This window comes from Saimiri boliviensis, chromosome 7 (genome assembly GCF_048565385.1).
Source record: "Saimiri boliviensis isolate mSaiBol1 chromosome 7, mSaiBol1.pri, whole genome shotgun sequence".
Lineage (NCBI taxonomy): Eukaryota > Metazoa > Chordata > Mammalia > Primates > Cebidae > Saimiri > Saimiri boliviensis.
The window spans coordinates 104,824,516-104,851,441 of record NC_133455.1 but is presented as its reverse complement, the minus strand read 5'-3'; the positions used below and the strand labels follow the sequence as shown (position 1 = coordinate 104,851,441).

Below are 26,926 nucleotides of genomic sequence, written 5' to 3'. Positions count from 1 at the left end.
GGAAGGCTCCAGCCCTGCCCCTTCCCTTCAGACAGAGTAAGACCAAAAGGTTACCCCCGGGCATTCTCCAGCACAGGCCCCTGCCCAGACACCAGCCTCTGCTTCTCATGGTACTTTGAGAAGAGCTTCACGGGGGCTGTGAGACAGAATAACCTGCTCTGCATCCACCTGTGGGACAGCCAGGACAGGGGAGGGCAGAGGAAGACAGAACCATTGAGGGAAATAATGAGACAGGTGACAGGCCCTTTAGCCTAGGGAAGGGAAAACCCACTCAGAAAAAGAACGGACACAAAGCCCTCTCTAGCACCGAGCAGCACTTCTAAAATGCACCTTTCCAGATGTGAGAAGAACCCGTCTCATTTGGTTCTTGCCACACAAAACAAGAGGCCAGAAATGTCACAGATGTGGGTTCCGGCCACTTGCCACCCCATCAGGTGGAGCTATATTTCCCAGGCCCCCACCTGGAAGCCACAGGGCTCATCTGTGCTCCCTGTCACTGTCACAGAAATTGGTGTTTGACTTTCTATTTTCAGACATGATGTGCAGCCCAGAGGTCAGAGCTGGGCTCCAGAGCCAGACCGCTGGGGAGCTCTACCACCTCCCAGTGGGGACTCCCGAGTGAGTCACCTCCCACAGGATCCCCCTATCTCCCACCCTCATGGCCGCTAGGGCTCTTGGGGGCAGTGGCCTGAGTACCGCAGACAGCAAAGGTCAGGCGGGGCTGGGAACCGGTGGCCCTGAAAGCCTGTGCCCTGGGGCCCTGCTGCCCAGGAGCATCTTGGGTTGGATTGGAGAGGAAGGCAGCCCTGCTCTGGGGCTGTGAGGGGCCACAGCCTACCTCTACAACAACCAGGCCCCCCACACCTTCTTAGGAACTGTAGACCCCTTTATGTTTTTGTTTTTGTATTTTTTTTTTTTTTTTGGGATAGAGTCTTGCTCTGTAGCCCAAGCTGGAGTGCAATGGCACAATCTTGGCTCACTGCAGCCTCCACCTTCCAGGTTCAAGCAATTCTGCCTCAGCCTCCCAAGTAGCTGGGGATTACAGGTGACTGCCACCATGCCCAGCTAATGTTTTGTATTTTTACTAGAGACAGGGTTTCACTATGTTTGTCAGGTTGGTCTCGAACTCCTGTCCTCGTGATTCCCCCACCTCGGCCTCACAAAGTGCTGGGATTACAGGTGTAAACCACTACACCTGACCCACTTTCTGAATTTTGAGGATCTCTATGGGTCTTCTTGTCTCCAGTGAACACCCACCCCCCACAACCATGGGAGGACAATTTCAGATGGCCCACAGTTGTCGCCCCCAAAATATATCTGCAGACATCCTGAGATTTCCACGGACTGACGGTGAAACAGCTCTCTCTGCCTCTGCCTAGACTGACAGTGCAGTTTTATTTTCCTTGGGGGAAGGGATGGAGTCATCCAGTTCTGCAGAAATTTCACTGGAGTCAAGGGCCCTTTCCCACAGAAAGTCATGTCCACCCTGCATTATCAGTGCCACAGCCTGGGGTTCAGAATCTCAGTCCAAAGAATGAGAGATAGGGCTGTGTTCATACCCCAACCTGGGTGCTGGGCAGGCAGTGGCTTTTCAGTGGAGGGAGAAGCCTGTGGTGAAGGCTGCGCTGTCTGCCCAGAACCCTGCCCTGGGCCCAGCATCCAGTGCTAACGGAATAGCCCCCACCAGCCTGTGCCCTCCCACTGCACAGAGCCCTGACCAGCCTGTGCCCTCCCACTGCACAGCCCCCAGCGGCCTGTGTCCTGCCACTGCAGAGCCCCCACTGGCCTGTGTCCTCCCAGTGCAGAGCCCCCACTGGCCTGTGTCCTCCCCCTGCAGAGACCCCACCACCTTGTATCCTCCCACTGCACAGAGCCCCTACCACCCTGTGTCCTTCCACTGCAGAGCCCCCACCAACCTGTTTTCTCCCACTGCACAGAGCCTCCACTAGCCTGTGTCCTGCCACTGCAGAGTCCCCACCGGCCTGTGTCCTTCCACTGCAGAGTCCCCACCGGCCTGTGTCCTCCCACTGCAGAGTCCCCACCAGCCTGTGTCCTCCCACTGAACAGAGCCTCCACTGGCCTGTGTCCTCCCACTACAGAGCCCCCACCAGCCTGTGTACTCCCAAAGCACAGTCTCCACCGGCCTGTGTCCTGCCACTGCAGAGCCCCCACTGGCCCGTGTCCTCCCAGTGCAGAGTTCCCACCGGCCCGTGTCCTCCCACTGCAGAGCCCCCACTGGCCCGTGTCCTCCCAGTGCAGAGTTCCCACCGGCCCGTGTCCTCCCACTGCAGAGCCCCCACTGGCCCGTGTCCTCCCAGTGCAGAGTTCCCACCGGCCCGTGTCCTCCCACTGCAGAGCCCCCACCAGTCCGTGTCCTCCCAGTGCACAGAGCCTCCACCGGCCTGTGTCCTGCCACTGCAGAGTCCCCACCGGCCTGTATCCTCCCACTGCACAGAGCCCGCACCGGCCTGTGTCCTCCCACTGCACAGAGCCTCCACTGGCCTGTGTTCTGCCACCGCACAGAGCCCCCAGCGTACTGTGTCCTCCTACTGCACAAACCATCCACTATCCTGTGTCCTCCCCCTGCAGAGTCCCCACCGGCCTGTGTCCTCCCCCTGCTGAGCCACCACAGGCCTGTGTCCTCCCACTGCAAAGAGCCTTCACCAGCCTGTGTCTTCCCATTGCAGGGTCCCCATCGGCCTGTCCCCTCCCACTGCAGAGTCCCCACTGGCCTGTGTCCTTCCCCTGCAGAGACCCCTCCAGGTTGTAACCTCCCACTGCAGAGAGCCCCCACCAGCCTGTCCTCTCACTGCACAGAGCCCCCTCCAGCCTGTGCCCTCTCACTGCAGAGTCCCCTCCAGCTTGTGACCTCCCACGAGCCTGTGTCCTCCCACTACAGAGCCCCCAGCAGCCTGTGTCCTCCCACTACAGAGCCCCCACCAGCCTGTGCCCTCCCACTGCAGAGCCCCCACCAGCCTGTGCCCTCCCACTGCACAGAGCCCCCAGCAGCCTGTGTCCTCCCACTGCACAGAGCCCCCAAAGTGCTGGAACCCAGCTCTGGGCTGCATCAGGGACAAAGTCCCGGATCCTTGACACAGCCCTAGAGGGTCAAGCCCACCTACCCTCAAAAGGGGTGGGGAGAGACAGGGAAGCCCCACCATGAGAACCCTGACCCCCCACAGCCCATCACCTGTCCCCCTCACCCTGCTGTCATGGGTTAGCAGGATTGAGTCACTCTTGATGTCCAGTTGGATGACCTCCTGGTTGTGGAGCACCAACAGGGCCTGGAGCACAGCCAGGCATGGCCGAGATCTGCTCCTCATTCATCCTGCGGGTGGGGGTGAGCAGGTGGGTGGACAGCTCCCCAGGGGCAGAGGGGAATGAAGCCCTGCCTTGGGCTGGGAGGAACCTGAGCCAGCTTGACCCCACTCTGAAGCCGGAGGAATGGAAGACATGACCCCATGCCCAGGGGGTAAAGGGGGACACCGCACAGCTGGTTTGGAGATGTGGCCCCACCCCAAGTGGTCTGCAGGGGACCTGGTCATGTCACAGGAGGAGTCTGAGGCCCCAGCAATACCTGGTGTGGGTGACAATGTTGGTGAGAGAGTCTCCTTCCAGAAACTCCATGACCATCCAGAGCTTGTCCCCCACCAGGCAGCTGTAGTACATCACCACGTTCTCATGCTCATAGTCCCACACGATCACCACCTGTGCAGGGGCCGGGTCAGCGGTGAAGGTGGCCAGAGTGGAGCAGAAAGGGGCAGGAGGGCTGCCCAGGCCTGCCTCACACCCAGCCACTGCCTCCCCTTGGGTCCCCTTGCAGTAGTTCTACATCAAGCTTGTGCCCATGGGGCCACCTGGCCTGCCCTCCCCTAGTACTGCCCCAGCCACATGGCCCTCAGAGGCAGCCTAAAGCCCACACCTCCCTTCTGAGTGCTCCCCTGGGACAATGCCCATCTCAGGTCAGTCCTGGGTTGGTGCTGAAGGGAGGTGGGAAGAGCATTTGAGCTCAGGGCTGAGACCCTGGACAAGCAAGTATTGGGCAAGGATGAGAGAAGAGGCGCGCACGTGAGGGCAAATGAGGAACCCAGGCTGGGGAGCTCCTGGTGCAGCTGGGTGCTGTGATGCACGGCAGGGCGAGAGGGGCCTCATACACCGGGCAAAATGGGTGCAGGCTTCCTCTTGTCAGGATGCTGCAGGGCACTGCCAGGGTCTAAGGTGGAATGGGGGTGGGGTGGGCATGAACGTGAGAAACTTCCTTTTGGTGGTTGTGTGGGCTGTGCTGAGGACTTGGTGGTTGCGTGGAGCCTGGGGCGGGGCCTAGAGTGGGAGACAATGGACTGTGCAGACATCGGGAGAAGTTGCCGGCCCAGGGCTGACAGACTGGGGTGGGACACGGGGAACCCAGGAGGGGCAGGTCTGGAGGACGCTACCCTGGAGTCCAGGTGGGCCTCAATGGGTGTGAGGGGGCTGGACGACACTGGGTGGGTAGTCAGTGGGCCGAGGAACCCTGGGTCAGAGGCTCAGGGACAGAGATGTGGGTGAGGATGCTGTGAGGACAGGCAGGGTCCTACCCGGGGTGGAGATGGCCTGGGGGTGGGAAGCAGTGAGGGGAGCAGGGGGGCCTGGCGCAGCACAGAGTGCAGGGAGAGGAGGGAGGGCAGGGTGGGAGCACAGCAGGGAGAGGAGGTAGAGCAGCGGGGGCAGGGGGAAGCAGGGAGGGAGGATGGCAGGAGAAAAGGAAGGGCAGGGCAGGAGGGTGGCAGGGAGAGGGTACAGCAGGGCAGCAGGGCAGCAGCTCTCGCACCTCTCTGAAGAGCAGCTCACGCATCTGCTGCTTGCACAGGTCCATCTCCTTGATGGCCAGCAGGTTGCCCGAGCTGCGCACGGTGGCAATGCACATAATGCCCGTGGAGCCGTCGCCTATTTTGAAGTTGTCCATGTAGGATCAGGGGTCGCCTGGCTCTACCACCAGCTGCAGGGCAGCCCGGAAATGCTCATGGGATACGTGCTGTGGCTCCCGCTGTGGCAAGCGGGTGCCAGGGGGCCCAGGAAGAGCAGGGGTGATGACAGCGTCAGGGTCTCGGGCTGGAGTGACCAGCTGGGGCTCTGAGGCGTGGGGGTCTAGCGCTCCAGTGCTGGGGGTACCTTGGGCTCAAGCGGGAGGCCAGTGCTGGTCGGCCAGGCCACCTGTTGATGGCCCATTAGGGGCCACGTCTTGAGGCTCTACATGAAACAGAAAACAGAGGTAACTGTCAGTGAAGGGTGCCTGGGCCCAGCTCTGCTCCCTAAGTAGGGGAGAGGCCCAGTGATGAGACAGACACATTGGTGGTCAGGATTAGATGCACAGTGGGTCTGGCGGGGCTGGAAGGTGGCGATGGGAGAGCAACAGTTAGGGGACCTTGGAGGCCCTGGGGTGGGGGATGGGTCACCCTTGCACCCCGGCATGGGTGGTTGGTGTCAGCCCTCTCATAGGTGTTTAAGGGGCAGCCAGCTGCCAATTTCACCCCACTGGCCAGACCAACAGGCTGAGGGGTGCCGAAGGAAGTCCCAGAGAAAGGGGGTCCCCTGAGCCCTCCCTGGAAGACTTGGGCCTTTTCTCTGGCCCCGCTTGTCACCTGTCACCACTGTCGCCATCTGCCTCACTGTGACTGGTGATCCAGCCTAGACTGCCTGCCTTCCCCAGGACCACTCTGGCCGTGGTGGCCAGCTCCTCCATTATTCCATTTTCCTGGCGGGCACAGGCGGGCGGTGGAGGGCTGTCTCTCTGAAGAGAGTTGGAGCGTGTCACCGACATGTTCTCAAACTCGCCCAGAAGCAGCATGAGGGCCCCATTTTTGGTACCTTTGCTGCCCCACATGATGGTCTGGGGTCCCGGGCAATGGTGGGTGGGGGTGCAGCAAGAAGTGGGGGACACAGAATGGGCATCCAACACAGGGACATGATGGCATGACACACACAGAGATAAGAGAGAGACAAAATGAGATACTGTGGAGTAAGGATGGCATGGGCGGTGGCCCGTCCCCCTCTGGGATGCCGCTGCAGGGTCAGAGGAGTGATGGCTATGGCCAGGCTGTCGCCTCCCTGGTCTGGGTGGGATCCCAGAGAGGCACCCCTTGTTTTTCTCCTGTTCCCCAGATAGGCGGCACAGTCGTGCCCTGTGGGGTGGAAGGGAAGGAGGGCAGAAGCTGACTCACCCCATAATCAGGCTGAAGGCTACAAATTACAGGATGCTGTGGCCAGGCCTGGGCTGGCACTTCCTTCTCTGTGGGAGCCAGTGTTCATGAGCCCCAAAACCACACTCTCTGCTCCCACAAAGGACAAGGGGTGGAGGACAGGGAGAGTCACAAAGGCCTGGCCCCAAAGTAGAGGTCAATGGGGTTCCAGGAGCCGGGTGCCAAATACAAACCCATGTGGAAACCAGGCAGGGCGTCCAGTGCATTCCAAGTCTCTACCGTCCCCACTCTCCATGGTCTGAGTTGTGTCATACACGCCCACTCTGCCCTTGCTCTATTCCCACGCACACAGGTGTTCTTGCTGCTCCGCCCCCTCCTGCCCTGTTGGCTGCTCCTTCTGCTTGGAACATCAACTCCCAGGGTCCCTGTGGCTCTCTCCGTCCACTCTTTCAGGTCTTTGCTCAAGCTTCCACTGGCCACCCATCTAAAATGCCAGCCCCTGCCCTGCCTGTGCTCCACCTAGATCACCTGACAGCGGCTGACATGGAGCATGCAGGCATCTGTCTGCTCCTGCCTCTGTCCAGTGCATGCTCCTGGGGGCAGGGATTGTTTTTTCCTGTCTCCTTCGGGTCCCACTATATCTCAGCACCTATAAGCATCTGGCGCACAGCAGGGGCTAAGTGAACTTTCGCTAAACCACGGATTGATGAGGTGGTTGTGCAGGGGCCACAGTGAGCTGAGAACAGTGGTCCTGCTGACGGGGACCTTCCCCAGGCTGCCAGGCATCTGTAGCTGGATGCCTGCCTCTAATATGCAGGAAACACTGATCCCCCAAAACCTGTGGCCTTCTGCTGCCCCGTCTCTCCTGGCCATGGCTGTCTGTCGGAACCCGGATCCTACCCAGCGGCCCCAGAAAAGCAAAGTGGACACAAGGCCAGACTTTGCTGTTAGAACGGGGGTTGAGGCTGGGTACGATGGCTCAACCCTATAATCTCAACACCTCTGGGGGGCTGAGGTGAGAGGACCACCTGAAGTCAGGGTTCAAGACCATCCTGGCCAACATTGTGAAAAAGTCTCCACTAAAAATAGCTGGGCATGGTGGTGGGTGCCTGTAATCCCAGCACTGTGGGAGGCCTAAGGCCGGAGGATCACCTGAGGTTAGCAGTTCCAGACCAGCCTGGCCAACATGATGAAACCCCTGTCTCCACTAAAAATACAAAAATTAGCTGGCCATGGTGGTAGGCACATGTAATCCCTTGGGAGTTACTCCAGATGCTGAGCCAGGAAGGAGGCTGAGATAGCAGAATTGCCTGAACCTGGGAGGTGAAGGTTGCAGTGAGCTGACATCGCAGTGGCACCGCATTCCAGCCTGGGAGATAGAGTGGAACTCTGTCTTAAAATGAAATAAAACAAAAGCCAGGGGGTGGTGAGGGCCCTGGGAGACCTGGGTCCTGGCCAAGGGCAGCAAACACAAGCACCCATGGGGCTCCAGGTCAGCACTGGCCATGAGGCACTGTGTGTGAATTCAGGTGCCCTATTTCCTGGTGGACCGTCACAGCCAGGCCTCTCATCTGGTGAGCCAAGCAGGGGCTGGGATTTTGGAGACACATGCCAGTGGCCACAGAGCCAGGCAGGTCCTGGAGCAGAGGGGGTCGCGTGTGGCCTGTGGCCCACAAGAGCCAGGGCCATACCTGTGGAGGCAGCTGCCACTCAGCTCCAGCTGGTCTGTCACCAGAATCCAACAGCTTTGAAAAGTGAAGTCTGTCACTTTTTAAGTGGTGGCAAAGAAGTCAAGGCATTCAAAAGCGCCCTGCGTGGGCCACACGGGCCCTTCCATGGGCCTCCAAATCGACGCTGTACTTGTGTCTATGGCCAACTTGTGGGTCTTGGCACTCCTCCCTGCCAGGCTGGGCTGGGCACCGGGAGAGGCGAGTCCAGGCACATCCATCTACACCCCCTGGAAACAAACCTGGTGAGCTCTCCCTGCCTGCAACCCTTCCCAGTCCCTACCGACCATGGGAGAGAGTCCAGGCTGTGAGGCTGGTTTCCCGAGGTCCAGCACAGTTTCCTGCCAGGCCAGCCTCATGCCGCCCACAGCCAGACACCGGCTCTGCAACTCTTATAATTTCACATGGAGGCAGGAGAGGGATTAAGAGCATGGGACTTGGAAACAGACATTGGTTCAAATCCCAACCTTGCTATTTTGCTCTAGATGGCAGGAAAAAAAACCCCCAAAACCAGAAAGTCCGCAGTGTTCCGCAGGGGTGGTTTCCTACATGAGAGCTCAGCTTCCCCTCAATCTGCTGCCATTCTGCCTCCTCCTCCTCCTCCTCCTCCTCCTCCTCCTCCTCCTCCTCCTCCTCTTCAGCCATGGTGTCCCCTCCTCCCAGAAGCTTGCCTGGACCCTTGGTCTGGTTCAGTTACCTCCTCCAGGCTCACCCATCCAAGTCCTCAGCACTGGGGACTGTCACCCTGTGGGAATGGGTCTGTCCCCCCACTGCCAGGAGCTCTGGGAAGGCTCAAGGGTGGGATGGGTGTGGTCCAGGGACAGGAGCATACTGCCCAGGGTATGAGGCTCAGGTTGGAGGCTGGTGTGGGGACTGTCAGACGGGTCAGGGAAGCCTCAGGTTGGGTGGCATGGGGTTCTCAGAACTTGGAGGCAGTGGGTGGAGGGTTGGTGAAGGGCCAGCCTGGGACCCAGGATCAGGGTGGAAGCTGGGATTACATCTCCGTTTCCATGTAATTGAGAAGGTGTTGGTTATAGGGTCGAGTGTGGGGTGAGGGCCAGGCCACTCGGGGTGGGGGGGCGAGCTGGGGGAGGTGGTGGTGGGTGCCGCATACCTTGGGGGCCATGGGCTGGATGGAGGTGATGCAGGTAGGGTCGATGAGGTGCTTGGGCTGGCGAGCCGACTCCTCCATCAGCCTCTGCCACTGGCGCGCAGCCCAGTGAGCTTCTGCTCACGGCGATTGAAGCCCATGTGCATGCAGTGTTCAAAGTTGGATGGTGCACAGATTGCCACCTGCTTCTTCCTCTTCCAAAACATGGTTCCGGGGTCTCAGTGCGGACTGCGTGAGAGAATCATGGTGGCTGAGTGGCAGCAGTGAGCCTGCCCACATCTTCCTCCTCTGCCCCAACCTGTGCCTTCCACCCTCATCTTCCACTGGGACCCACAGGAGGCAGCAGCCTCCTTCCCGTCTCCCTGCTCACCCCCTACCCCATCTGCATGGCAGACGGCAGCCAGAGGGCACTTTTGATGGCAGACGAAGCCAGAGGGGCCATGTCCCCTTGCTCAGAACCTTCCTGACTGTGTCTCACGGGCCCACAAGGCTCCGTCGCCTCTCTGTTCACATCCCCTGGAGGACTCAGGGCCTTTGCAGGGACTGGTCCCTCTGCCTGGAGCTCACTTTCTAGTGTCTGCACAGGGCTGCCCCTCCCCTCCTTCAGGTCTCAGAGCAGCAAGGACTCCTTTCCTGACCACCCCAACTTCGAGACCAGCGTGGTCAGCATGGTGAAACCCTAGCTCTACTAAAAATATAAAAATTAGCGGGGTATGATGGGATGCACCTGTAATCCCAGCTACCTGGGAGGCTGAGGCAGGGGAACTGCTTGAACCGAGGAAGTGGAGGTTGCAGTGAGCTGAGATTGAGCCACTGCACACTCCAGCCTGGGCGACATAGTGAGACTCCATCTCAAAACAAAACACAAAGGGGCGAAGGGGAGATATGCTGGTCGAGGTGGCACACAGAGAGCCGGGAGAAAGATGGGACGGGGAACCAGGCAGCCAGAGTTTCACTCTCCACCACATGCTACCGTGACCTTGGGCAAGTAACCACCTCTCTGTGCTGTGGATGAACCACCACAGGGCTGCTGTGAGGGGTAGTGGGTGACTGGGAGCAAAGAGCTCGGGGTGAAGCTGGGCATATGTGGGGGGCCTGTCTGTGGGGGCCGCTGTGATGGCTGGGGCGGTCCTCGCAGTGCCTGTGGAGGAGGGGCCCAGGTCCTGCTCTCCTGGAAGCCCCCATCCCAGCTGTTCCAGGCCTGGGCTCTGGGGTTGCACATACCTGGTCTGATGCTGGTGAGATAGAAGTGCCCTCAGGCAGGTGACCTCTTCTCTGGGGGTGTCAGGTCACTTATCTGTAAAATGAGAAGAATGCATCTATTCATTCATTCGTTCATTCATTCAGTAATCAGTCAGCAATGGGCTTCCTCTGTGGCCACTGTAGTCACCCAGCCAGCCTTTGACCTCATGGGAAGTTCTCGTGGGGCACAGACCTGTCCCCATGCAGCAGTAGCCCAGAGTGGTCAGGGCTGAGTGGTGGGAGCATGGGACCCTGGAGGGATGTCAGGGTGGGCAGCAGGGAGGCTTCCTGGATGAGGGGAAGCGTGGGCGGCAATGGATGAGGGCACACGCAGGTGTAGTTTCTGTGTCGTTCTCAGCTGGCTACCCCGTACTTGGCATGGCACCTAGCCCTATGCCTCTAGTGAGAGGATGGAGGATGTGCAGATCCATGTGGCCCCTCCACACCTGCTCCTTCTCCTGGCTCAGGTTGCTTTCCTGGTAGCAGCTGGGAAGGTGAGGCCCTGAGATAGGACCATCGATGGGAGCCAGCCAGGGGAACTGGTTTGGCAGCGGGAGCCCCAATGGAGGCAGGTGGGGACCCAGCAGCCAACCTGTCTCAATTGGTCCCAAGTGGCCAGTGGGTAGTCAGAGCCAGGCCTGACCAGGGCCCCCGGGGTTGGCCCAGTTTCCCTGCTTCCCCTGGGGCCTGGGATGGAGGGTAGGCAGGGGGGACGGGCTCCTTTGTCTCTGCCCAGCCTCTTCTCTGAGCCCAATGCCAGTGCCCTCAGAGTCTTCTAGGTGTGCCCACCCCCTGGTGGCCCTAACCTATTCTCTTGCTATTTTCCAGGCCCAGCTCCTAGGGTCATCCACACACCCCGAGTGTCCCCATCTCTCCACTCTGCCTGCTGTCACTCCAGATCTGCATCCTATGTCCTCTGGCCTCTCTGTCCTCCCATAGGTCCCTCCACCCCCTTTTTCCCCCATGATCTTCATCATGAACTTGTGGTCATGCCTATCCTGCTCCCTCCTCCACTTTGGGGCAGTAGGCAGTTCCCATAGCCACAGGAACAGGATCAGCCTTGTGACCCTTCGATAAACCCATAGGGTGGAGAGTGGAGCAGATCCAGAGGTTCAGGATGCCTGGGACTGATGGGAGCAGCCTGGAGGGTGGGCGGCCAACCCAGTAAGCAGCACAGGTGCCCGGGGTGTCCTCTGAAGCTTGGGCTCCTGCCCTCCCACCCATATACCCACAAGGGAAGGGGGCCAGGGACACACTTCCGGATGTTTGCCCGGCGCCATCCCTTCCCTCTGGGCACTGCACAGAGGGGAGGATAAATAGAGGAACCGACTGTGTTCATTAATGGCCAGGCAGGGATCCCACCCTGGCCCCTTCCGGGCAGCTCCAAGCCCTGCTAGCTCCCCCAGCAGGCGCTTCCTTCCTACCCTAAGCTCCTGACCTCCCGGGGGCCCACAGAGGCAGTGCTGGGCCTGAGAGGAGCAAGACGAGCTGAGCAGAAAGGCTGTAAAACAAAAACAAGGCTATCTAGCAGAATGGTTGTCAATGTGTGCATTCAACTTCCAGAGTCAAACTGATGTGTGTTTGCAGCAGTTCAGAAACCCTTTCTTTGGAGAATGTAGAAACAGTCATTTCCAGCCCTAGAGTGGCATATAAGAGTTAGCAGTAAGAACGCGTTTAAAACACAGAAGACCCGCTTCTTACTAACTGATCTGCTGTGTGTTGGTTCCTTTTAGGAAGTTCCATCTATGTTTAGATTCAGCGAGTTAGAAACACGTTTCTTCTAAAAACTGTGTTTGGACATTCCAGAGTGGATGGGAGTACAGGCTGTAAAGAGAAATATCTGGCTCTAAAACAAAAACGGAGCCATCTAGCAGAATGATTGTGAATGTGTGCATTCAACTTACAGAGTTAAACTGATGTGTGTTTACAGCAGTTCAGAAACCCTTTCTTTGGAGAATGTAGAAACAGTCATTTCCAGCCCTATAGTGGCATAAAGAGTTAGCAGCAAGAATGCGTTTAAAACACAGAATGCCCATTTCTTACAAACTGATAGGCTGTGTGTTGCTTCCTTTTAGGTAATTGCATCTATGGTTAGAATCAGCGTGTTAGAAACATGTTTCTTCTAAAAGCAGTGCTTGGACATTCCAGAGTGTATTGGCGTACAGGCTGTAATGAGAAATATCTGGCTCTAAAACAAAAACAGAAGTATCTAGCAGAATGGTTGTCAATGTGTTCATTCAACTTACAGAGTTAAACTGATGTGTGTTTGCGGCAGTTCAGAAAACCTTTCTTTGGAGAATGTAGAAAGAGTCATTTCCAGCCCTATAGTGGCAAATGAGAGTTAGAAATAAGAATGCATTTAAAACACAGAAGACTCGCTTTGTAAAAACTGATCTTCTGTGTGTTGGTTCCTTTTAGGAAGTTGCATCTATGTTAAGATTCAGTGAGTTAGAAACACGCTTTTCCTAAAAGTTGGGTTTGGACATTTCAGAGTGGATGGGAGTACAGGCCGTAATGAGAAATAATCTGGCTCTAAAACAAAAATGGAGCTATCCAGCAGAATGGTTGTCAATGTGTGCATTCAACTTACAGAGTTAAACTGCTGTGTGTTTGCAGTAGTTCAGAAACCATTTCTTTGGAGAATGTAGAAACAGTCATTTCCAGCCTTATGGTGGCATATAAGAGTTAGCAGTAAGAATGCGTTTAAAACACAGAAGACCCGCTTCTTACAAACTGATCGGCTGCGTGTTGGTTTCTCTTAGGAAGTTGCAACGATGTTTAGATTCAGCGAGTTAGAAACACATTTCTTCTAAAAGCTGCGTTTGACATTCCAGAGAGAATGGGAGTACAGGCTGTAATGAGAAATATCTGGATCTAAAACAAAAATGGAGCTATCTAGCAGATTGGCTGTCAAAACATACATTCAACTTACAGAGTTAAACTGATGTGTGTGTGAAGCGTTTCAGAAACATTTTCTTTGGAGAGTCTAGAAATAGGTTTTTTCAGCCGTATACTACCATGTGAGAATTAGCAGTAAGACTGTGTTTTAAGCACAGAGGAAACGTTTCTTCTAAAAGCTGTGTTTGCATATTCCAGAGTGAATGGGATTATGGGCTGTAATGAGAAATATCTGGCTCTAAAACAAAAAGGGATGTATCTAACAGAATGGTTGTCAATGTGTACATTTAAATTAAATAGTTACGCTGATGTGTGTATGAAGCGTTTCAGACACCATTTCGTTGGAGTGTCTAGAAATAGGTGTTTGCAGCCGTATACACTCGTGTGAGAATTAGCAGGAAGAATGCATTTAAAAAACCGAAGAAACGTTTCTCTCAAATGGCTCTGCTGTGAGTTCATTGACATTAGGAAGCTGCATCTATGTTTAGATAATGCGAGTTTAGTAATACGTTTCTTCTAAAAGCTGTGTTTGGATATTCCAGAGTGAATGGGACTATAGGCTGTAAAGAGAAACATCTGGCTCTAAAACAAAAAGGGAGCTGTATAACAGAATAGTTGTCAAAGTGTACATTGAACGTAAAGAGTTACATTGACGTGTGTTTGAAGCGTTTCAGAAACCCTTTCATTGGAGAGTCTAGAAATAGTTGTTTGCAGCTGTATATAGCCATATGAGAATTAGCAGTAAGAATGCGGTTAAAACCCAGAAGAAACGTTACTCTCAAATGGTTCTACTGTGAGTTCGTGCACTTTGGAAGCTGCATCTAAGTGTAGATTCAGCGACTTAGTAACACATTTCTTCTGAAAGCTACATTTGGATATTCTAGAGTGAAGGGGACTATAGCCTGTAATGAAAAATATCTGGCTCTAAAACAAAAACCGAGCTATCTAGCAGAATGGTTGTCAAAGTGTACATTGAACTTACAGAGTTAAACTGATGTGTGTTTGAAGCTTTTGAGAAACCCTTTCTTTGGAGAGTCCAGAAATAGATGTCTACAGCCGATAACAGTCATATAAGATTTAGTAGTAACAATGAGTTTAAAACAAAGAAACATTTCTCTCAAATTGCTCTGCTGTCAATTCCTTCACATGAGGAAGCTGCATTTATGTTTAGATTCAGCGAGTTACTAACATGTCTCTTTTAAAAGCTGACTTTAGATATTCCAGACTGAATGCAACTATAGGCTTCAATGAGCAATATTTTATTCTAAAACAGAAACGGAGGTCTCTATGATTGTCAAAGCGTTGTCAAAGTGTACATTCAACGTAGAGTGTTAAACTGATGTGTGGATGAAGCGTTTCAGAAACCCTTTCTTTGGAAAGGGTAGAAATAGATGTTTGCAGCCGTAAAAAGCCATATGACAATTACCAGTGAGACTGTGGTTAAAACACAGAAAAACCTTTTCTCTTAAATTGCTCTGCTGTGAGTTTATTCACCTTAGGAAGCTGCACCTTTGTTTAGATTCTGCGAGTTAGTAACACGTTTCTTCTAAAAGGTGCATTTGGATATTACAGAGTGAATGCGACTACAGGTTGTAATGAGAAATATCTGGCTCTAAAACAAAAACGGAGCTATCTAGCAGAATGGATGTCAAAGTATACATTCAACTTACAGAGATAAACTGATGTCCGTATCAAGTGTTTCAGAAACCCTTTCTTTGTAGAGTCGGGAAATAGATGTTTCCAGCCCTATACGTCCAGAAGAGAATTAGCAGTAAGACTGCGTTGATAACACAGAAAAAACGTTTCTCTCAAATTACTCTGCTGTGAGGTCGATCACCTTAGGAAGTTGCACCTATGTTTAGATTCAGCGAGTTAGTAACACGTTTCTTCTAAAAGCTGTGTTTGGTTCTCCGGAGTGAATGGGACTATAGGCTGTAATGAGACATATCTGGCTCTAAAATAAAAACGGAGCTCTCTAGCAGAATGGTTCTCAACGGGTAGGTACATTCAACTTACAGAGTTAAACTGATGTGTGTATGAAGCGTTTCAGAAACCCTTTCTTTGGAGAATCTAGAAATAGATGATTACAACTGTATACAGCCAGATGAGAGTTAGCAGTAATACTGCTTCTTAAACACAGAAGAAACGATTCTCTCAAATTGCTCTGCTGTGAGTTCCTTCACCTTAGTAGGCTGCATCTATGTTTAGATTCAGGAGTTAGTAACACGTTTCTTCTAAAAGCTGCATTTGGATATTCCCGAATGAATGGGACTATAGGCGGTAATGAAAATTCTCTGGCTCTAAAACAATAACGGAGCTACCTAGCTGAATGGTTGTCAAAGAGTACACTCAACCTACAAAGGTAAACTGATATGTGTATGAAGAGATTTAAAATCCCTCTCTTTGGAAAGTCTACAAATGGATGTTTCCAGCCCTATACAGCAATATGAAAGTTAGCAGAAAGAATCCGTTTAAAACACAGAAGAAATGTTTCACTGAAATAGCACTGTTCTGAGGTCGGTCACCTTAGGAAGCTGCATCTGTGTTTAGATTCAGCGAGTGAGGAACTAGTTTCTCCTAAAAGCTGCGTTTGGATATTCCAGAGTGAATGGTACTACAGGCTGTAGTGAGAAATATCTGGCTCTAAAACAAAAACGGAGTTATCTAGCAGAATGATTATCAAAGCGTACATTGAACTTACAAAGTTAAACTGATTTTATATTAAGCATTTCACAAACCCTTTCTTCGGACAGCCTAGAAATAGACGTTTCCAGCCGCTTAGAGTCATATGACAGTTAGCAGCAAGACTGCATTTAAAACACCGAAGAAAAGTTTCTCTCAAAATGCTCTGCTCTGAGTTCGTTCACTTTAGGAAGCTGCATCTAAGTTTAGATTCAGCGAGTTAGTTACAAGTTTCTTCTAAAAGCTGCGTTCGGATATTCCAGAGTGAATGGGACTATAGGCTATAAAGAGAAACATGTGACTCTAAAACAAAAGGGAGTTATAGAACAGAATGGTTGTCAACGTGTACATGGAACTTACAGAGTTAAACAGATGTCTGTATAAAGCTTTTCAGAAACCCTTTCTTTGGAGAGTCTAGTAATAGAGGTTTCCAGCCATATGCAGTCATAGGAGAATTAGTAGTAAATCTACTTTTAAAACACAGAATAATCATTTCTCTCAAATTGCTCTGCTGTGGGTTCGTTCACATTAGGAAGAAACATATATGTTTAGATTCAGGACTTAGTAACACGTTTCTTCTAAAAGCTGGGTTTGGATATTCCAGAGTGAATGCGACTATAGGATGTAAGGAGAAATATCTGGCTCTAACACAAAAACAGCTATCTGGCAGAATGGTTGTCAAAACATACATTCAACCTAGAGAGTTACACTGATGTGTGTTTGAAGCATTTCAGAAACCCTTTCGTTGGAGAGTCTAGAAATAGGTGTTTGCAGCCGTATACAGCCATATGAGAATTAGCAGTAAGACTGCGTTTAAAACCCAGAAGAAACGTTTCTCTCAAATAGCTCTGCGGTGACTTTTTGACTTTGGAAGCTGCATCTATGTTTAGTTTCAACGAGTTAGTAACACGTTCCTTCTAAAAGCTGCATTTGAGTATTCCAGAATTAATGGGACTATAGGCTGTAATGAGAAATATCTGGCTCTTAAACAAAAACGGAGCTATCTAGCGGAATTGTTTTTAAAGTGTGCATTCAACTTACAGAGTAACACTGATGTGTGTATGAAGCCTTGCAGATACCCTTTCTTTGGAGAGTCTAGAAATAGATGTTTGCAAGCGTATACAGGCATATGGGAATTATCAGTAAGACTTCGATTAAAACACAGAAAAAAAGTTTCTCTTAAATTGCGCTGCTGTGAGTTTGTTCACCTTGGGAAGCTGCATCTATGTTTAGATTCAGCGAGTTAGTGACACGTTTTTCTAAAAGATGCGTTTGGATACTCCAGAGTAAATTGGACTATAGAATGTAATGAGAAATATCTGGCTGTAAAACAGAAATGCAGCTATCTAACAGAATGGTTCTCAAAGTATACATGGAACTTACAGAATTAGACTGATTTGTGTATGAAGCTTTTCTGAAACCTTTTCTTTGGAGAGTTCAGAAATAGATGTTTACAGTCGACAACAGTCATATGAGATTTAGCAGTAACACTGAGTTTAAAACAAAGAAATGTTTCTCTCAAATTGTTCTGCTGTCACATCATTCACATTAGGAAGCTGCCTTTATGTTTAGATTCAGCGAGTTACTAAGATGTCTCTTCTAAAAGCTGACTTTAGATATTCCAGAGTGAACGCAACTGTAGACTTCAATGAGCAATATTTTATTCTAAAACAGAAACGGAGGTCTCTATGATTGTCAAAGCGTTGTCAAAGTGTACATTCAACGTAGAGTGTTAAACTGATGTGTGGATGAAGCGTTTCAGAAACCCTTTCTTTGGAAAGGGTAGAAATAGATGTTTGCAGCCGTAAAAAGCCATATGAGAATTACCAGTAAGACTGTGGTTAAAACACAGAAAAACCTTTTCTCTTAAATTGCTCTGCTGTGAGTTTATTCACCTTAGGAAGCTGCACCTTTGTTTAGATTCTGTGAGTTAGTAACACGTTTCTTCTAAAAGGTGCATTTGGATATTACAGAGTGAATGGGACTATAGGTTGTAATGAGAAATATTTGGCTCTAAAACAAAAACGGAGCTATCTAGCAGAATGGATGTCAAAGTCTACATTCAACTTACAGAGTTAAACTGATGTATGTATGAAGTGTTTCAGAAATCCTTTCTTTGTAGAGTCGAGAAATAGATGTTTCCAGTCGTTTACAGCCAGATGAGAATTAGCAGTAAGACTGCGTTGATAACACAGAAGAAACGTTTCTCTCAAATTACTCTGCTGTGAGGTCAATCACCTTAGGAAGTTGCACCTATGTTTAGATTCAGCGAGTTAGTAACACGTTTCTTCTAAAAGCTGTGCTTGGTTCTCCAGAGTGAATGGGACTATAGGCTGTAATGAGAAATATCTGGCTCTAAAACAAAAACGGAGCTATGTAGCAGAATGGTTGTCAAAGGTGTATATTTAACGTACAGAGTTTAACCGATGTGTGTAGGAAGGGTTTCAGAAACTCTGACTTTGGAGAGTCTAGAAATAGATGTTTCCAGCCATATATAGTCATTTGAAAATTAGCAGTAAGACTGCGTTGAAAACACCAAAGAAGTGTTTATCTCAAATTGTTCTGCTGTGAGTTTGTTCACCTTAAAAAGCTGCATCTATATGTAGATGAAGCGAGTTACCAATACTTTTCTAGTAAAAGCTGCGTTTGGATATTCCAGAGTGAATCGGACTATAGCCTGTAAGTAGAAATATCTGGCTCTAAAAAAAAAATGGAGCTATCTAGCAGAATGGTTGTCAAAGCGTATATTCAACTTACAGAGTTAAACTAATATTTGTATGAAGCGTTTCAGAAACCCTTTCTTTAGCAAGTCTAGAAATAGATGTTTCCAGCCGTATGCAGCCATATGAGAATTAGCAGTGACACTAGGTTTAAAACACAGAAGAAACGTTTCTCTCAAATTCCTCTGTTGTGAGTTCGGTCACCTTAGGAAGCTGTATCTATGTTTAGAGTCAGCAGGTTAGTAACATGTTTCTTCTAAAAGCTTCGTATGGATATTCCAGAGTGAATGGGATTATTGGCTGTAAGGAGAAATATCTGGCTCTAAAGCAAAAAGGGAGCTACATAGCAAAATGGTTGTCAAAGTGTACATTCATCCTACAGAGATAAACTGATGTGTATATGAAGCATTTCAGAAACCCTTTCTTTGGAGAGTCTAGAAATAGATGTTTTCAGCCTTATACAGCCATATGAGTATTAGCAGTAAGACTGCGTTGAAAACACAGAAGAAACGTTTCTCTCAAATTGCTGTGCGGTGAGAATGATCACCTTAGGATGCTCAACCTATGTTTTAATTCAACGAGTTAATAACACATTTCTTCTAAAAGCTACGTTTGGATATTCCAGAGTGAATGGGACTATAGGCTCTAATGAGAAATATCTGGCTCTAAAATAAAAACGAAGCTCTCTAGCAGAATGGTTCTCAAAGAGTAGGTACATTCAACTTACAGAGTTAAACTGATATGTGTATGAAGCGTTTCAGAAACCCTTTCTTTGGAGAATCTAGAAATAGATGATTGCAGCCGTATACAGCCAGATGAGAATTAGCAGTAAGACTGTGTATTAAACACAGAAAAAACGATTCTCTCAAATTGCTCTGCTGTGAGATCGTTCACCTTAGTAAGCTGCATCTATGTTTAGATTCAGCGAGTTAGTAACACGTTTCTTCTAAAAGCTGCGTTTGGATATTCCAGAGTGAATGGGACCATAGGCTGTAATGAAAATTCTCTGGCTCTAAAACAAAAACGGAGCTACCTAGCAGAATGGTTGTCAAAGAGTACATTCAACCTACAAAAGTAAACTGATATGTGTATGAAGTGATTTAAAATCCCTCTCTTTGGAGAGGCTACTAATAGATGTTTCCAGCCCTATACAGCAATATGAAAATTAGCAGAAATAATCCGTTTAAAAGGCAGAAAAAATGTTTCACTAAAATAGCACAGCTCTGAGGTCCCTCACCTTAGAAAGCTGCATCTATGTTTAGATTCAGTGAGTTAGTAATACGTGTCTTCTAAAAGCTGCGTTTGGATATATCAGAGTGAATGGTACTAACGGCTGTAGTGAGAAATATCTGGCTCTAAAACAAAAACGGAGTTATCTAGCAGAATGATTATCAAAGCGTACATTGAACTTACAAATTTAAACTGATGTGTATATTAAGCATTTCATAAACCCTTTCTTTGGACAGTCTAGAAACGGATGTTTCCAGCCACTTAGTGTCATGAGAGTTAGCAGCAAGACTGCATTTAAAACACTGAAGAAAGGTTTCTCTCCAAATGCTCTCCTGTGAGTTCGTTCACTTTAGGAAGCTGCATCTATATGAGATAAAGCGAGTTAATAATAGGTTTCTTCTAAAAGCTGTGTTTGGATATTCCAGAGTCACTGGGACTACAGGCTGTAAAGAGAAACATCTGGCTCTAAAACAAAAGGGATCATATAACAGAATGTTTGTCAAAGTGTACATTGAACTTACAAGTTAAACAGGTATTTGTATAAAGCTTTTCAGGAACCCTTTCTTTGGAGAGTCTAGTAATAGATGTTGCCAGTCGTATGCAGCCATAGGAGAATTAGTAGTAAATCTACTCTTAAAACACAGAAGAAACGTTTCTCTCAAATGGCTCTGCTGTGAGTTCATTCACATTAGGAAGCAGCATGTATATTTAGATTCAGGAGTTAGTAACACGTTTCTTCTAAAAGCTGCGTTTGGATATTCCAGAGTGAATGGGACTATAGGCTGTAAGGAGAAATATCTGGCTCTAAAACAAAAACAGAGCTATCTAGCAGAATGGTTGTCAAAACATACATTCAACCTACAGAGTTACACTGATGTGTGTTTGAAGCATCTCAGAAACCCTTTTCGTTGGCGAGTCTAGAAATAGGTGTTTGCAGCCGTATACAGCCATATGAGAATTAGCAGTAAGACTGCGTTTAAAACCCAGAAGAAACTTTCTCTCAAATTGCAGTGCTGTGAGTTCGTTGACTTTGGAAGCTGCATCTATGTTTAGTTTCAGCGACTTAGTAACACGTTCCTTCTAAAAGCTGCATTTGGATATTCCAGAATGAATGGGACTATAAGCTGTAATGAGAAATATCTGGCTCTTAAACAAAAACGGAGCTATCTAGCGGAATTGTTTTTAAAGTGTACATTCAACTTACAGAGTAAAACTGATGTGTGTATGAAGCATTGCAGATAACCTTTCTTTGGAGAGTCTAGAAATAGTTGTTTCCAGCCGTATACAGCCATAAGGGAATTATCAGTAAGACTTCGATTAAAACACAGAAGAAAAGTTTCTCTTAAAGTGTGCTGCTGTGAGTTCGTTCATCTTGGGAAGCTGCATCTATGTTTAGATTCAGCGAGTTAGTGACACGTTTTTCTAAAAGATGCGTTTGGATATTCCATAGTGAATGGGTCTTTAGGGTGTAATGTGAAATATCTGGCTCGAAAACAAAAACGGAGCTGTGTAGCAGAATAGTTGTCAAGGAGTACATTCAACTTACTGAGTTAAGCTAATGTGTGTATGAAGCGTTTTAGAAATCCTTTTTTTGGAGAGTCTAGGAATAAATGTTTCCAGGCATATACAGTCATATGATAATTAGTAGTAAGATTGCATTTAAATCACAAAAGAAACGTTTATCTCAAATTGCTCTGCAGTCAAGTCGATCACCTTAGGAAGCTGCATCTAAGTTTAGATTCAGCAAGTTAGTAACAAGTTTCTTCTAAAAGCTGCGTTCGGATATTCCAGAGTGAATTGGACTATAAGGTGTAATGGGAAATGTCTGGCTCTAAAACAAAAATGAAGCTATCTAGCAGAGTGCTTGTCAAAGTGTACATTCAACTTACAGAGCAAAACTGATGTGTATGAAGCATTGCTAAAACTCTTCCTTTGGAGAGTCCGGAAATAGATGTTTAAATCCGCATACAGCCATATGAGAATTAGCAGGAAGAATGCATTTAAAACACAGAAGAAACGATTCTCTCATATTGCTCTGCTGTGAGTTTGTTCACATTAGGAAGCTGCATCTATATTTAGATAAAGTGAGTTAGTAATACGTTTCTTCTAAAAGCTGCGTTTGGATATTCTAGAGTGAATGAAATTATGAGCTGTAATGAGAGATATCTGGCTCTAAAACAAAAAGGGAACTATCTAACAGAATTGTTGTCAAAGTGTACATTGAACGTAGAGTGTTAAACTGATATTTGTATGAAGCGCTTCAGAAACCCTTTCTTTGGAGAGGTTAGAAATAGATGTTTGCAGCCCTATACAGTCATATGAGAATTAGCAGTAAGACTGCGGTTAAAACACAGAGAAAACTTTTCTCTTAAATTGCTCTGCTGTGAGTTTGTTCACCTTAGGAAGCTGCACCTTTGTTTAAATTCTCCGAGTTAGTAACACACTTCTTCTAAAAGCAGCATTTGGATATCACAGAGTGAATGGGACTATAGGTTGTAATGAGAAACATCTGGCTCTAAAACAAAAACGGAGCCATCTAGCAGAATGGTTTTCATAGTGTACATTCAACGTACTGACGTGTGTATGAAGGATTTCAGAAACCCTTTCTTTTGAGAGTCTAATAATAAATGTTGCCAGCGGTATACAGTCAGATGGTATACATGTTCTCACTCATAGGCGGATGTTGAACAATGAGAACACATGGACACAGGGAGGGGAGCACTGCACACTAGGGTCCATTGAGGGAAAATGGGGAAGGGACAGGGTGGTGGGGAGGTGGGAAGTGATAGCATGGGGAGGAATGACAGATGCAGGTTAGGGAGAGGAAGGCCGCAAAGCACACCGCCATGTGTGTACCTGTGCAACAGTCTTGCATATTCTTCACATATACCCCAAAGCCTGAAATGCAGTTTAGAAAAAAAAAAGACTGCGTTTAAAACACAGAAGAAACGTTTCTCTCAAATTGCTCTGCTGTGAGTTCATTCACCTTAGGAAGCTGCATCTGTGTTTAGATAAAGTGAGTTAGTCATAGGATTCTTCTAAAAGCTGCGTTTGGATATTTCAGAGCAAATGGGGCCACAGGCTGTAATGAGAAATATCTGGCTCTAAAACAAAAACGAAGCTACCTAACAGAATGGTTGTCAAAGTGTACTTTGAACCTACAGAGTTAAATGGATGTGAGTATGAAGCTCTTCAGAAACCCTTTCTTTGGAGAGTCTAGAAATAGATGTTTCCAGACACATGCAGCCATATGAAAATCAGCAGTAAGACTGTGTTAAAACACAGAAGAAACGTTTCCCTCAAATTGCTCTGCAGTGAGTTCGTTCACATTAGGAAGCAGGATTCATGTTTAGATTCAGCGAGATAGTAACACGTTTCATCTAAAACCTACGTTTGGATATTCCAGAGTGATATTCCAGCACTATAGGCTGTAATGAGAAATATCTGGTTCTAAAATAAAAACGGAGCTATCTAGCAGAATGGTTGTCAATGTGTACATTGAACTTACAGAGTTAAACTGATGTGCGTATGAAGCGTTTCAGACACCCTTTCTTTGGAGAGTCTAGAAATAGATGTTTCAAGCTGTACATTGCCGTATGAGAATTAGCAGGAAGAATGCATTTAAAACACAGAAGAAATGTTTCTCTCAAATGGCTCTGCTGTGAGTTTGTTCACTTTAGGAAGCTGCATCTATGTTTAGATTCAGCGAGTTAGTAACATGTTTCTTCTAAAAGCCGAGTTTGGATATTCCAGAGTGAATGGGATTATGGGCTGTAATGAAAAATATCTGGCTCTAAAACAAAAAGGGAACTATCTAACAGAATGGTTGTCAAAGTGTTCATTCAATGTACAGTGTTAAACTGATGTGTGTATGTTGCGTTTCAGAAACCCTTTCCTTGGAGAGTCTAGAAATAGGTGTTTGCAGCCGTATACAGCCATATGAGAATTAGCAGTAAGAATGCATTTAAAACCCAGAAGAAATGTGACTCTAAAATTGGTCTTCAGTGAGTTTCTTCACTTTGGAAAGCTGCCTCGAAGTTTAGATTCAGCGAGTTAGTAACACGTTTCTTCTTAAAGCTGCGTTTGGATATTCTAGAGTGAAGAGGACTATAGGCTGTGATGAGAAATATCTGGCTCTAAGACAAAAACAGAGCTATCTAGCAGAATGGTTACCAAAGTGTCATTGAACTTACAGAGTTAAACTGATTTGTGTATGAAGCGTTTCAGAAACTCTTGATAGTCTAGGAATAGTTGTTTCCGGACGCATTGAGCCATATGAGAATTAGCAGCAAGACTGCATTTAAAACAGAGAAGAAATGATTCTCTCAAATTGCTCTGCTGTGATTTCGTTCACGTTAGGAAGCTGCATCTATGTTTAGATAAAGTGAGTTACTAATATGATTTTTCTAATAGCTGCTTTCGAATATTCCATAGTGAATGGGACTACAGGCGGTAATGAGAAATATCTGGCTCTAAAAAAAAACGGAGCTATCTAACAGAATAGTTGTCAAAGTGTACATTGAACTTACAGTGTTAAACAAACTTGTGTATGAAGCTTTTCAAAATCCCTTTCTTTGGAGAGTCTAGAAATAGATGTTTCCAGCCATATACAGCCTTATGAGAATTAGTGGTAAGACTGCATTTAAAACACAGAAGAAACGTTTCTCTCAAACTGCTCTGCTGTGAATTCATTCACTTTAGGAAGCTGCATCTCTATTTTGATAAAGAAAGTTAGTAATACGATTCATCTAAAAGCTGCGTTTGAATATTCCAGAGTGAATTGGAGTATAGAGTGTAGTGAGAAATATCTGGCTCTAATACAACAACGCAGCTATCTATCAGAATGTTTGTCAAAGTATACATTGAACTTACAGAGTTAAACTGATTTGTGTATGAAGCTTTTCAGAAACCCTTTCTTTGGAGAGTCTAGAAATAGATGTTTATAGCCGAGAAAAGCCATATGAGATTTATCAGTAACACTGCGTTTAAAACACAGAAGTAACTTTTCTCTCAAATTGCTCTGCTGTCACTTCATTCACATTAGGAAGCTGCATTTATGTTTTGATTCAGCGAGTTACTAACATGTCTCTTCTAAAAGCTGAGTTTGGATATTCCAAAGTCAACGGGACTATAGGCTGAAATGAGAAATATTTTGCTCTAAAACAAAAATGGAGTTCTCTAGCAGAATGGTTGTCAAAGTGTACATTCAACGTAGAGTTTTTCTTATTTATTTATTTATTTATTTATTTTTTGAGACGGAGTTTCGCTCTTGTTACCCAGGCTGGAGTGCAATGGCATGATCTCGGCTCACCGCAACCTCCGCCTCCTGAGTTCAGGCAATTCTCCTGCCTCAGCCTCCCGAGTAGCTGGGATTACAGGCACGCACCACCATCCCCAGCTAATTTTTTATATTTTTAGTAGAGAAGGGGTTTCACCATGTTGACCAGGATGGTCTCGATCTCTTGACCTCGTGATCCACCCACTTCGGCCTCCCAAAGTGCTGGGATTACAGGCTTGAGCCACCACGCCCGGCCCTCAACATAGAGTTTTAAAGTGATATTTGTATGAAGTATTTCAGAAACCCTTACTTTGGAGATGGTAGAAATAGATGTTTGTAGCCGTATACAGCCGTATTACAGTTAGCAGTAAGACTGCAGTTAAAACACAGAAAAAACTTTTCTCTTAAATTGCTCTGCTGTGAGTTTGTTCACCTTAGGAAGCTGCACCTTTGTTTAGATTCTGCGAGTTAGTAATACGTTTTTTTCTAAAAGCTGCATTTGGATATTCCAGATAGAATGTGAGTATTTGTTGTAATGAGAAATATCTGGCTGTAAAACAAAAACGGAGCTATCTAGCAGAATGGTTTTCAAAGTGTCCATTCATTCACCTTCCAGAGTTAAACTGATATGTGTATGAAGCATTCCAGAATCTCTTCCTTTGGAGATTGTAGAAATAGATGTTTCCAGCCGTCTACGGCCATATGAGAATTAGCAGTAAGCCTGCGTTTAAAACACAGAAGAAATGTTCCTCTCAAATTGCTCTCCTGTTAGTTCGCTCATCTTAGGAAGCTGCATCTACTTTTAGATTCACCAAGTTAGTAACACCTTTCTTGTAAAAGCTGCATTTGGATATTCCAGAGTGAAGGGTGGTATAGGCTGTAATGAGAAATATTTCGCTCTAAAACAAAAATGGAGCTATCTAGCAGAATGCTTGTCAAAGTGCACATTCAACTTCCAGAGTTAAACTGATGTGTGTTTGCAGCAGTTCAGAAACCCTTTCTTTGGAGATTATAGAAATAGATATTTCCAGCCATATACAGCAATATTGGAATTAGCAGTAAGAGTGCGTTTAAAACACAGAATAAACGTTACTCTCAAATTGCTCTGCAGTGAGTTCGTTCAACTTAGGAAGCTGCATCTTTGTTTAGATTCAGCGAGTTAGTAACATGTTTCATATAAAAGCTGCGTTTGGATATTCCAGAGTGAATGGGAGTATAGGCTGCCATGAGAAATATCTGGCTCTTAAACAAAAACGGAGCTATCTAGCTGAATGGTTGTCAAAGTGTGCATTCAAGTTACAGAGTTAAACTGATGTGTGTATGAAGCATTTTAGAAACCCTTTCTTTGCAGAGTCTGGAAAAAGAAGTTTCCAGTTGTATACACCCATATGAGAATTAGCAGTAAGACTGTGTTTAAAACACAGAAAGTGTGGCGATTCCTCAATGACCTAAAAATAGAAATCCCATTTGACCCAGCAATCCTATTTCTGGGTATATATCCAAAGGATTATAAATCATTGTACTGTAAGTACACACGCACACGAGTGTTCATTGTAGCACTGTTCACAATAGCAAAGACCTGGAACCAATCCAAATGCCCATCGATGATTGAATGGATAGGGAAAATGTGGTACACATACACCATGGAATATTACACAGCCATCAGAAATGGTGAGTTCGTGTCCTTTGTAGGGACATGGATGAACCTGGAAACCATCATTCTCAGCAAACTGACACAAGAGCAGAAAATCGAACACCGCATGTTCTCACTCATAGGCAGGTGTTTAATAAGGAGAACAGATGGACAGGGTGGGGAGCACTACACAGTGGGTCCATTGGGGGAAAATGTGGGAGGGAAGGGA

General features: G+C 47.5%; 1 pseudogene; it reads right to left on the bottom strand.

The window, feature by feature from the left end:
• Nucleotides 1-50: 50 nt before the first annotated feature.
• LOC141585033 (serine/threonine-protein kinase PAK 4-like) lies at nucleotides 51-9,220 on the bottom strand (annotated as a pseudogene).
• Between the last annotated feature and the right edge of the window lie 17,706 nt (nucleotides 9,221-26,926).